Below are 12,931 nucleotides of genomic sequence, written 5' to 3'. Positions count from 1 at the left end.
CTCTCCCTCTCTCTCCCCCCCCTCTCTCTCTCCCCCTCCCCCTCCCTCTCTCTCTCTCTCCATCCCTTCTCCCCTTCCCTCCCTCTCTCTCTCCCTCCCCCTCTCTCTCCCTCTCTCTCCCCCCTCCCTCCCTCTCTTTCTCCCCTCCCTCCCTCTCTCTCTCCCAACACCCCCTCCCTCTCTCTCTCCCCCAACACCCCCTCCCTCTCTCTCTCCCCCTCAACACCCCCTCCCTCCCTCTCTACCCCCCAACACCCCCTCCCTCCCTCTCTACCCCCCAACACCCCCTCCCTCTCTCTCTCCCCCCTCCCTCTCTCCCCCTCCCTCTCCCTCTCTCTCTCTCGCACCCCCTCCCTCTCCCTCTCTCTCTCTCGCACCCCCTCCCTCTCCCTCTCTCTCTCTCGCTCCCCCCTCCCTCCCTCTCTCTCTCTCCTCCCCCCTCCCTCCCTCCCTCTCTCTCTCTCCCCCCTCCCTCTCTCTCCCTCCCTCCCTCCCCCTCTCTCTCTCTCCCCCCTCCCTCCCTCTCTCTCCCCCCTCCCTCCCTCTCTCTCCCCCCTCCCTCCCTCTCTCTCCCCCCTCCCTCCCTCTCTCTCTCCCCTCCCTCCCTCTCTCTCTCCCCCTCCCCCTCCCTCTCTCTCCCTCCCTCTCCCCCCTCCCTCTCTCTCCCTCCCTCCCCCTCTCTCTCCTCTCTCTCTCCCCCTCCCTCCCTCTCTCTCTCCCCTCCCTCCCTCTCTCTCTCTCCCCCCCTCCCTCTCTCTCCCTCACTCCCCCTCTCTCTCCCTCTCTCTCCCCCTCCTCTCGCCTCTCTCTCCCCACCTCCCTCCCTCTCTCCTCCCCCCTCCCCCTCCCCCTCCCTCTCTCTCTCTCTCCCCCCTCCCTCCCTCTCTCTCTCCCCCCCTCCCTCCCTCTCTCTCTCCCCCCTCTCCCTCCCTCCTCTCCCTCCCCCTCGCTCCCTCCCTCCTCTCTCTCCCCCTCGCCTCTCTCTCTCTCCCCCTCCCTCTCTCTCTCTCTCCCCCTCGCTCCCCTCTCTCTCTCCCCCTCCCTCACCTCTCTCTCTCTCTCCCACTCCCTCCCTCTCTCTCTCTCCCGCTCCCTCCCTCCCTCCCTCCATCTCTCTCCCACTCCCTCCCTCCCTCTCTCTCCCGCTCCCTCTCTCCCTCTCTCTCTCCCGCTCCCTCCCTCTCTCTCTCTCTCTCCCCCTCCCACTCTCTCTCTCCTCCCTCCCACTCTCTCTCTCTCCCCTCCCACTCTCTCTCTCCTCCCTCCCACTCTCTCTCTCTCCCCTCCCACTCTCTCTCTCCCCCTCCTCTCTCTCTCTCCCCCCTCCCACTCTCTCTCCCCCCTCCCTCTCTCTCTCTCCCCCCTCCCTCCCTCTCTCCCCCTCCCTCTCTCTCTCTCCCCCTCCCTCCCTCTCTCTCTCTCCCCCTCCCTCCCTCCTCTCTCCGCCCTCCCTCCCTCTCTCTCTCTCTCGCCTCCTCCCTCTCTCTCTCCCCCTCCCTCTCTCTCTCTTCTCCCCCTCCCTCCCTCTCTTCTCCCCCTCCCTCCCTCTCTCTCTCCCCCTCCCTCCTCTCTCTCTCTCCCCCTCCCTCCCTCTCTTCCCCCCCTCCCTCCCTCTCTCTCTCTCCCCCTCCCTCCCTCTCTCCCCCCTCCCTCCCCTCTCTCCCCCACCCTCCCTCCCGTCTCTCCCGCTCCCTCCCCTCTCTCCCCGTCCCTCCCCTCTCTCTCTGCCCTTCCCTCCACTCTCTCTCTCCCCCTCCCTCCTCCCTCCCTTCTCCCCCTCCCTCCCTCCCCTCTCTCCCTCCCTCTCTCCCCCACCCTCCCTCCCGTCTCTCCCTCTCTCTCCCCTCCCTCCATCTCTCTCTCCCCTCCTCCCTCTCTCTCTCCCCCTCCCTCTCTCTCACTATCCCCCTCCCTCTCTCTCACTCTCCCCCTCCCTCTCTCTCGCTCTCCCCTCCCCCTCCCTCTCTCCTCTCTCTCCCCCTCCCCTTGCTCTCCTCTCTCTCCCCCTCCCTCCCTCTCTCTCTCTCCCCCTCCCTCCCTCTCTCCCTCCTCCTCTCTCTCCCCCCTCCCTCTCTCTCTCTCCCCCCTCCCTCCCTCTCTCTCCCCTCCCTCCCTCTCTCTCTCCCCTCCCTCCTCTCTCTCTCTCCCCCACCCTCCCTCCCGTCTCTCCCCCACCCTCCCTCCCGTCTCTCCCCCTCCCTCCCCTCTCTCTCTCCCCCTCCCTCCCCTCTCTCTCTGCCCCTCCCTCCCTCTCTCTCTCTCTCCCCCTCCCTCCCTCTCTCTCTCTCCCCCTCCCTCCCTCTCTCTCCTCTCCTCCCTCCCTCTCGCTCTCTCTCCCCCTCCCTCCCTCTCTCTCTCTCCCCCAGTCCTCCCTCTCTCTCTCTCCCCCAGTCCTCCCTCTCTCTCTCTCCCCCAGTCCTCCCTCTCTCTCTCTCCCCCAGTCCTCCCTCTCTCTCTCTCCCCCAGTCCTCCCTCTCTCTCGCTCCCCCAGTCCTCCCTCTCTCTCGCTCCCCCAGTCCTCCCTCTCTCTCTCTCTCTCTCTTACCCCTCCCCCGCTCTCTCTCTCTCCCTCCCTCCCCCTCTCTCTCTCCCCCTCCGCTCCCTCTCTCTCTCTCCCCTCCCTCCCTCTCTCTCTCTCCCCTCCCTCCCTCTCTCTCTCTCCCCTCCGTCCCTCTCTCTCTCTCTCTCCCCCCTCCACTCTCTCTCTCCCTCTTCCTCCTCTCTCTCTCTCCCCCCTCCCTCCCTCTCTCTCTCTCCCCCTCCCTCCCTCTCTCTCTCTCCCCCTCCCTCCCTCTCTCTCTCTCCCCCTCCCTCCCTCTCTCTCTCCCCCTCCCTCCCTCCCTCTCTCTCCCCTCCTCCCTCGCACTCTCCCCACCTCCCTCCCTCTCTCTCTCTCCCCCTCCCTCCCTCTCTCTCTCTCCCCCTCCCTCCCTCTCTCTCTCCCCCCCTCCCTCCCTCTCTCTCTCTCCCCTACCTCCCTCTCCCTCTCTCCCTCTCCCTCTCCCTCCCTCTCTCTCTCCCTCCCTCCCACTTTCTCTCCCCCCTCCCTCCCTCTCTCTCTCTCCCCTACCTCCCTCTCTCTCTCCCCCTCCCTCCCTCTCTCTCTCTCTCCCTCCCTCTCTCTCTCCACCTCCACCTCCCTCTTTCTCTCTCGCTCTCCCCCTCCCTCTCTCTTACTCTCCCCCTCCCTCTCTCTCTCTCCACCTCCCTCTCTCACTCTCTCTCTCCCACTCCCTCTCCCTCTCTCTCCTCTCCCGCTCCATTTCTCTCTCTCTCTCTCTCCCCCTCCCTACCTCTCTCTCTCTCCCCCTCCCTACCTCTCTCTCTCTCCCCCTCCCTACCCTCTCTCTCTCTCTCCCCCTCCCTACCCTCTCTCTCTCTCCCCCTCCCTACCCTCTCTCTCTCCCCCTCCCTCCCTCTCTCTCTCCCCTCCCTCCCTCTCACCTCCCTCCCCTCCCTCCCTCTCACCTCCCTCCCTCCCTCTCTCTCTCTCCCCTCCCTCCCTCTCTCTCTCTCCCCCTCCCTCCCCTCTCTCTCTGCCCCTCCCTCCACTCTCTCTCTCTCCCCCTCCCTCCTCTCTCTCCCCCCTCCCTCCCTCCTCCCTCCCTTCTCTCCCTCCCTCCCTCCCCTCTCTCCCTCCCTCCCTCCCCTCTCTCCCTCTCCCCCTCCCTCTCTCTCTCTCTCCCTCTCCCCCTCCCTCCCTCCCTCTCTCTCTCTCTCCCTCTCTCCCTCCCTCCCACTCGCTCTCTCTCACTCCCTCCCCCTCCCTCTCCCTCTCTCTCTCCCACCCCCTCCCTCTCTCTCTCTCCCTCTCCCCCTCCCCCTCCCTCTCTCTCTCTCTCTCTCTCCCTCCCCCTCCCTCTCCCTCTCTCTCTCCCACCCCCTCCCTCTCTCTCTCTCCCCCCCTCCCTCCCTCTCTCTCCCCCTCCAGCTGTCCTGTAGCAATGGGACCTTCATCCCGGCTCATTGACTTTCTCTGTTTAATTCCTCGTCCGATCACGGGGGAGTTTACAGCCGGTTGGAAAGGCAAGAAATTGTTCGGGGAGAATAAGAGACCCGGGAACACTGGAGAAAGCAACTTGATTTCTGTTTATTTTTAAAACGCTCACTTTTAATTATATATTTTTTTAAAAGTTCAGTCATTATTTCCTTTTGTGTTGAAAGTCAGTCACAGTGTAGACTGTACCAGCGGTTGTCCTGGTAATGACAACGAATCCGTCCGTTCATCCTGTGGGAGAGAGAGAGAGAGAGAAGTTTACAAGGGGAACTTTTTTGTTTTGTTTTGTCGAAGGCGTTAGAATTTAAAAAAAACGCAGGACTCCCGCGCCATTGCTGATCAAACACTGCGGGGTGGGTGGGTGAGAGTCTGAGAAGACCCCCCCCCCCGCCCCACCACCAAAAAAAAAACCCTCGGCACAAACCCCTTCAACAAGTCAAGGAAGAAAAAACAAGCGCTGGAACTTTTCAGAAGGTAAGATCGAGGGGATGTGGAGCGAATGGAACCTAAAAACGCTGTTTCCAACTTCCGCAGATGGAGCCAGGAGCTGAGGAAAATTGCAGAGGGTGGGATTAATCTCCATATCATTCCTGCGCCCACCCCAGTCCCTTGCATCTGTTAAAAAAAATCTAGCTATTCATTTTATCCCTTGAGTCTCTTGAGTTCACCTCCCTCCCCCATCACTGTGGATAATGTTGGGTCGTCCATGTTCGATTGTAATATTTTCTAAATAATCCGGTCACTCGAACGGCGCACGGATTTGTTCATTTTTTTTTGGACTTTATTTTTTAGTCCAATTTGAAGCGCGAGGATCTCTGCTACTACTTCATGGAAACGCTGGGGAAAGGTGTCTGGCCGGCGTGTGGAACGATGCACGGGTTCGCGGTGGTGGGGGGGGGGGGGGGGGGGGGGGGGGGGGGTTGTGGGGGTGGGGGCGGTGGTTGGTGGTGGGGTGGTGCATGTAAAGCAAACTAGGGATAATTCTAGAAGCCTTGCCCGTTCAATGTTTTACTTTATTCAGTTAAATATCTAACAGTTAGTTATTCAGTAAAGGGGGATCTGTCGCCTGTGCTCAGACAAGGCTACAATTGGCCTCAGTTCCTGGATCCCGGCATTAGCCGGAGGCCTCTGCTCCCTTACCCAGTGACACCTGCTAGAGAGAGAGTGCGGGGAGGTGAAAATTGGACTGGGCTGTGATGCCCCAATGGTGGAATAGCCTACTTAATGTCCAGTCTCACCGGTCAGCGAAGGAAATGTAGAACCACGTCCCAACATCAGTCAGTCCCTCCAGGCAAAGAGGTGAAACGAGTAGAATGGGCCTATCCTGTCTGGAATTTAGCAGAATGAGAGGCGGTCTCATCGAGTTCTTTATTTCAGAGGGCCGTGGAAGCGCAGCATTGAGCATGTTCAAGACAGAAATGGATAGGTTCCTGTATAGTAATGACATCAAGAGATGTGGGGATAGTGGGGAAAAATGACATAGAGGTAGATGATCAGCCATGATGTGTTTGAGTGGCAGAGCAGACTCAATGGGCCGAATGGCCTACTCCTGCTCCTATTTCCTATGTCCCGATGTTCCTCTGAAATGTGCGAGCTCAGCAGGGTAGATGCTGAGAGATTGTTTCCTCTGGCTGAAGGGCCTAGAACCAGGGATCATAGCCTCAGGCCAATTAAAAAATACATTATTCTTTGATGGGATGTGAGTGTCGCTGGCTAGGCTAGTGTTTTTATTGCCTATCCCTACTTGCCTTTGAGAAGGTGGTGGTGAGCCACCTTCTAAATGGTTGACCATTTAGGATGGATATGAGGGGAAATTTATTCAGTTGTGAATCTTTGCAATTCTCTACCCTTGAGGGCTGTGGATGCTTGGCCGCTTGGTATATTCAAGACTGAGATTATTAGACACTAAAGGAATTAACTGATATGGGGTAAGGCAGGGGAAAGTAGAGTTGAATTAGGAGATCAGTCATGAACTTACTGAACAGCAGAACAGGCTTGAGGAGCCGTATGACTTTACTTCTATTTCTAATGGTGTTTGTAAGAAAAGCTCTCTGATGTCATTAGTACAGCCTCAGGGTGATGTTGGTCATGTTTTAACCCTATGTTGTCCTTGTCTTCACACATTGCTGCCTTGTCCAGACACTGGATACAAAAATCAGCAGTCAGAAAGCATCACTGGGTTGCTTTGCTTTTGAAGTAATATCACTGGAATTAACCTGTGGCTCTTTCTGGGCTAAATCTCTGACTGATATCAACTACTTATAAAATGTACAGACTATGCTTGCTCTTCTTTGAGAGATTACAAAACAGGACTCAATCCCATTGAACAGAAAGGGGCAGAGTTTATGCTTGAATTGTAGAAAGCTCAGGTTAGATTCCATCTGGCATATTATGTTCAGTCCTGACCAACGCATCTCATGAGATATACATTGGCCTTGGAGGGGGTGCAGTACAGGTTCACCAGAATAATAGCAGAGCCAAAAGGGTTAAATTATGAGGGTACGTTGCATAGTCAAGGCTTGTGATCCCTTGAGTTTGGAAGATTAAAGGGTGATCTAATTAAGATGATGAAATGAGTTGAAAAGTTTGACAGAGAGAAACTATTTCACTCTACTCAGGGACAGGGTGTCTGAAATTAATGGAGCTATGCAGGGATGATGTCAAGACGCACTTCTTCACATAAAAGATCATAGAAATTTGGAATACCACCCCCCCCCCCCCCCTCCACCCCCGACAAAACAAAAACCTGTTGAGGCTGGAGATCAATTTAGAATTTCAAAACTGGAACTGATAAATTTTTGTTAAACAAGAGTATTAAGGATTACTGAGCCAAGGCCAGTAAATGGAATTAAGATGAGCCATGATATAATGGAATGGCTGAACAGGCTGAAGGGCCTCCTCCCATTCCTATTGTCTAAGTTGGCTCATCTCAGCCAGGACATTGTGACAAGCGTATTCAGCACACAGGGGCAAGGCAGGGAGCAAAACCTCCCAGGCCACTCATTTCTAATTATGTGGTGAAATGACTGAAGATGTTTGCCTTGGCGTCTTGTCGAACTTCACCCCAACAAAAGTCAACACACTTCAAGGAGAGAAGGAAAGAAAAATGAGGTGGGGGGAAAAACCCAAAGACCATCAGACATGTGGCATCTGCTCCCAGCTCCAATGCAACTAGATTGTAACTATCTCTTGAGTTCTTGGTGAGTTCAATTTAGACTAACTTGCAAGATTATATATTTTTTGTCTCCTTGGAACTAGTATTTGCACTTAATTTGGTATCTATATGAAACAATTTAGATTTCATAAAACGTGCAGCACAGAAAGAGACCATTTGGCTCAACCTTGGTCCATGCTGGTGTTTATCCTCAATACTTGCATCTTCCTGTAATTGGATAAAATTGGTAACTAGTCATTGAGTGTGGGTTTTACATTGGTCCAATGAAATACCACTTAAGTAGTAATAAATACCAGTATATTTCTGTTGTTGTGGCTCCCTACAACTTCCTACTCCAGGTTGTCTCTCACTTACTTATGCTTCCATTGATTCTTGGTGCAGTCCTGCTCCAGTAGAAGGCATCATTCCAAACTCAGCTCTTGCACATCCAAGAAATAAGTAACATTGATGCATGATAAATTATAAGTTGCACCCTGAGTTTTTCATATATTTATTTTCTCTTGTAGTGCACTGTATATGAAGTTCTTGCAGGTATTTGATCACTGAAGCCTAAGTTTAAATCCACCCTGGACTGATGGGATGCATATCCTTTCTGTTACAAAGACCGTCTAGTTACATAACATCACCCACCTATGACTCTAATTCAGTCCATTTGCTGTTGGAAGCTTTTTCCATGCATTTGTCACCTGAAATGGGAAGTGCATTAATCCCTTGCACAAATAAGATCAGGCCTCATTGAAGTATTGTGTACTATTCTGGGCACCACACTTTAGGAAGGATGCCAAGGCCTTGGAGAGAGTATAGAGGAGGTTTACCAGAATGATACCACTGATTATGTGGAGAGATTGGAGAAGCTGGTATTGTTCTTGTTAGAGCAGAGCAGATTAAGTGGATACTTAATAGAGAAATTCAAAATCATGAAGGCTTTTAATAGAGCAAGTACGGAGCCTATTTCCTCCAGCAAGTGGGTTAGTAACCAAAGAGCATAGATTTAAAATAATTGCCAGAGAACAAGAGGAGAAACTGAGTAGAAATTTCTTCACACAGAGGGTTGTTAAGATCTGGAATGCACTTCCTAAAGTGTGTTGAAAGCAGAGTCCATAGTAACCTTCAAAAGGCAATTGGACATGCAGTTGAAGAGAACTAATTTGCAATGTTATGGGGGAAGGTTGGGGAGTGGGACTAATTGCACAGCTCTATCAAAGAGCTGGACCAGGCATGGTGAGCTGAAACAAATTGGTGCATTAATAAATATAAATTTGAATAAATTTTGCCAGTAATGCACTTGTTCAATGTTGATTCCCAGATTCTGTTCCATTTGCTGTTGAAGTATATATCAATATAAAAGAAAGAAAGACCTGCATTTCTATTGTCTTTCATGACTTCAGGACGTCCCAAAGCATTTCACAGCCAATGACATAATTTTAAAGCATTGTCCTGCTGCAGTGTATTGAACCTGGCATGCAATTTGTATGTAGCAAGTTCCCACAAAACAATTAATGACCAGGTAATCTGTTTTAGTGATGTTAGTTGAGGGATAACTATTGGGTTCCAATCGACAGCGCTTTGTTTCTGTGTGATGATATATAAATGTTAATCTTCTCTTTAAGTTTATTGCATGATTGATTTCACTTATGTCCTGTTATATTACAGATTCCACCTCTTCTGCATATGGAGAGAAAATGCACAAGTGCCACCTGATGGGATAGAGTAGGTACATTCATTTGTGTTATTGCAAAATGTGTTTGGATTATAATATTCTGGTCATAATTGGAATAATTTCTGATGTGTAAACTCTGACCATGGAGCAAGTTCCATTTTACTTGTATTGTGGTGTGTGAATGCCTGGTCCTTGTAATGATGTTCATTTACCTGTGGGGTGTGTTGATATTAATGCAAGTGTTGCACTCAGCTGTTGGCATGGCTGAAGTGTTTCCATTAGCTGTTGTGGTGGAGCAGGCTGAACGGCCTCATGTATCTATGTTCCCAAAAAGGATCCATTACAAAATGATTATCATTATTCCTTGTAGAGACAACAGAACCATCATCATCCAGGAGAGTGGCCCCTACAGTACCCTATAGTGTAACCCTCAATAGTCTGTAAACAGAAAGTACCTCCTCAGTAGCCTGTAACCAACAAGTGTCCCTCACCCTAAGTATACCTTTAACAACAAATGTCCTCCTTCAATGCCCTGTAATCAGCAAGTGCCCCCTCAGAACCCTATTAAACAGTATGTTGTTCCTTAGTACTCCCTAAACAAGTGTGATCTTTAATATCTCATAAAAAGAAAGTGTTATTCATTGCCCAGTGTCATACAGTTTGGTTCTGGGTTTGTTTCCTGGTCGGTGTTGAATTAGCTGATCAACTGTGTGACTTTAATTTCCCTAAAATAGATGACACCATCCCCAGGATAGGGAATAGTAATTGACCCAGGATTTCTACTCCTGATGCAGTGAATGCTCTCCCTGGCTTATGATAAGTGTATATGTGTGGGGTGAGAACAGGATTGAGCTTCCCTATGATGGTCTCTATTTGTGAATAGTTTCCAAATTTAAGATCAGCACTTGTGGCATAATTTCAAGCATGAAGGATGGGCCAATTGGATGAGTACCAGAGCATCCTTGTACCCATGGAACCAGAGAGCAGAATAAATCAGCACCTACAGGAAGGAAGAGGGAGTGGAAAATTTTTGAGACAATTCTCAATGGTAAAACTCCCCTTTAAACTCTCTTGTTACACATAGGTAAAAATAAATGCAGCAACTAGTCATCAAAATAAAAGTAGAAATTGCTGGAAATATCTGTGAGCATCTGAAACAGAAAATACAGATTGATGTTTTGGGTGGGACTCTTCATCAGGACTCATTAAGACTTTTTAAGAAGTATTATCTGAGTCATTCATGTTTTCCTGTTATGCTGCACTTTACAGCACATTTTGTGCCAAAACAAAACAATTTGGGTTTCATATTGAGGCAGAATGTTTCATAGGTCAAGGGTGCAATGTCAGAAAGCTGAAGGGAACTTGTTTGATTTCAGTTTTAAGCTGCCTGATTAATAAGCAATTAGTTTATTTAATATACTTTGGGGCATCGCTGGCCAGGCCAACATTTATTGCTCAGCTCTAGCTGCCCTTGAGAAAGTGTTGGTGGGCCTTCAACCAATGCAGCTGGTGTGGGGAGCCGATTAGTAAACCGAGGGCAACCACAATGTGTTTGAGACAGGAGTTACACATGGGTCAGACCAGATAAGGTTTCCTTCACTAAAGGGCATTAGTGAACAAGTTGGGTTTTTTATTACAATTTTATGACTGCTTCATGGCCGCTCTTAGTGGTACTATTTTTTATTTTAAATTATCATGTAAAAAAAAATTCAAATCAAATTCTCAAACTGCCATTGTGTGTTTTGAACTCACATTTTCCGGATTGTTGGACTTCTGGAATACTTGACCAACCACATAAAGACTGCACTGCTCTGCCCTATGACCCTGCTTTCGATTGACAGCACAGAAACACGAAAATGGTGGGATATGTCAAGTCCACTCCCTGTGATTTTAAACTCTCCCCATTTGGCATCTGTGCCTTTGGCAACTGAGGCCTGAAGCTCTGAAATTCTCTCCATAAACCTCTCCATTTCTCTACTTCTGTTCGTCCTCTAAGACACTCCTTAAAACCCATGTCTTTTCACCAAGCTTTTGGTCGTCTGTGCTAATAATATCTCCTTATGTGGGTCAGTGTCAAACTTTGTTTGATAATGTTCCTGCAAAGTGTCTTGGGCTGTTTTACTACATTAAGGTGCTATGTAAATGAAGGTTGTTGTTGCCGCCAAGCAGGTACAACATCCAGCAAACGTGAGTGGGGAATTATGACCAGAGCTATCTCAGCCAAAAGTAAGCCCTGTATGTTACTATAACAAAAGTGAAATATTGCGGATGCTGGAAATCTGGAACAAAAACAGAAAATGCTGGAAAAACTCAGCAAGTTGAATAGCATCTGTGTAGAGAAAAAACAGAGTTAATGTTTTGAGTCCTTATGTCTTCTCTGAAGAAGAGTCATACAGACTTGAAATGTTAACTCTATTTTTTTCAACTCTCCACAGATGCTGTTTGAACTGCTGAGTTTTTCCAGCATTTTCTGTTTTTGTTCCTGAATGTTGGACCTTGCTGGAGCTTGAGATAAGTTGGAAGTACAAATGTTATGTAGCAACAGGAGTGTTATGCCTTGTAATGTATGCTGTAGTTCCCCCTGAGCCAAAATGGTGCTTTGTCCCCTCAAGATCACAATCTGATTGTTGTAAAGAAACACAGGGCAAAGTAGGACTAATTGGATAGGTCTTTCAGCGAGCTGGAAGAGCTATGATAGGCCAAATGGCCGCCTTCTGTGGTTTACCATTCTACAGCTCTCCCCACATTGCCCTTTATTACAATATGAAAACAAGCGCAACCAGCAAGTCACAGACTTGAGACCCCACTGTGCACAAATTGCTTTACAGCTATATTCCCACAAAATAGTCAAATTTGAAATGAAGGATTATTGATAATGTATTGTTCATATACTTCCACGGCGACGTTATAATTAACTGGGGCCCAAACGCAGCTGTTTTTGATGTGATTCTGGACTTGACCCGATCCCACGGGACACACGCTCCCCCCAGGAGGATGAGCAGACTTGCGCTCCATCAAACCCCAGGACACATCCGCCCTTATAAATATGGATAACCCACCGCGGCGAATAAAGCTTTGAAAGGAAATTGCGAAAACGTCTGGCGTTTGTTGTCTGCACCTGTTTGTGTGTGTGTGTGTGTGTGTGTGTGTGTAAGGGGGTGGGGGGAACAGCGATACTTTCCCGACTTGAATGGTGTAGAATAGACGTGAATCAGGAGGGAAAATAAAGAGCAGCTCTCCCCAGCCCCCGAATGATGGATATGCAAATATTTCAAAAATAAACAAGTCAGATATTCTCAGTCTGTAAACTGACTTTGACTGCTCGAACCCCTCCGAGAGCCGTTTCTACCTTCAGTTCCACACATTAATGCATTTATTCAGTTCCTGCTGGAAATCCACATCCAAAATGAGAGGGGAGAACAAAAATAGACAAATAACAAAATTGTTCGCGCTGACCTTTTCGGCCCCCGAAAGTCTTTAACATTCATACTTGGAAAATTCTTGGCTGCTCCGTCAATCTGGGTACAAATAAGTTACTTTACACACCTAGATGTTTCTAATGCAAAAAAAAATCCAGGAAATGACAGCAGCCGAATGTGCGGAGTGATTCTCATTGTTTATTAATTAGCATTTTCTCTATACATAACATAAATTTCAGCGAAACACTGGTAGAGGATGGAGCTAATAGGATCAGCCCCCATTCTAAAGTCATACATTTCATCCTTACTCTTATATTTCCATTAGAAACCTCCCTGTCCCTTTTACTGCTGGAAACTGCCCGTGTAAAAGCAGCAGTCTGGAATTGCATCATCCCACCAGTGCCTCCACTGACAAGAAAGGGTAATTGCAATGTGACACATTTACCGTTTCCATTGTAAATATAAACATTATAATTTATAATGGAGAAAGTTGACAAGAGAAGTGCACCGAATATGTTTGTATGTACAGATTTCAGAGTAGGTTACTTTTCAGCAATGGAGCATTATCAATAACTTGTGATGAGGAAAGTGTTAGGGGGAAGTGAGTGCAGGATACAGATGACTTAAGTCAGTGCATATCTAAGAATATAACATAGATCTATATTCCTCCAGTTGCTGTG

At 49.5% G+C, this 12,931-nt stretch overlaps 1 long non-coding RNA gene across 2 annotated transcripts in view; it reads left to right on the top strand.

The window, feature by feature from the left end:
* Positions 1-4,235: 4,235 nt before the first annotated feature.
* The window catches only part of LOC121291706, a 170,255-nt gene continuing 161,559 nt past the window's right edge, over positions 4,236-12,931 (top strand). For both annotated transcript variants that reach the window (XR_005946053.1, XR_005946054.1), the window contains exons 1-2: positions 4,236-4,471; positions 8,826-8,882. This is a non-coding gene — a long non-coding RNA (uncharacterized LOC121291706). The remainder of the gene's footprint in view (positions 4,472-8,825; positions 8,883-12,931) is intronic.

This window comes from Carcharodon carcharias, chromosome 19 (genome assembly GCF_017639515.1).
Source record: "Carcharodon carcharias isolate sCarCar2 chromosome 19, sCarCar2.pri, whole genome shotgun sequence".
Lineage (NCBI taxonomy): Eukaryota > Metazoa > Chordata > Chondrichthyes > Lamniformes > Lamnidae > Carcharodon > Carcharodon carcharias.
This window is presented reverse-complemented; position numbering and strand designations above follow the sequence as displayed.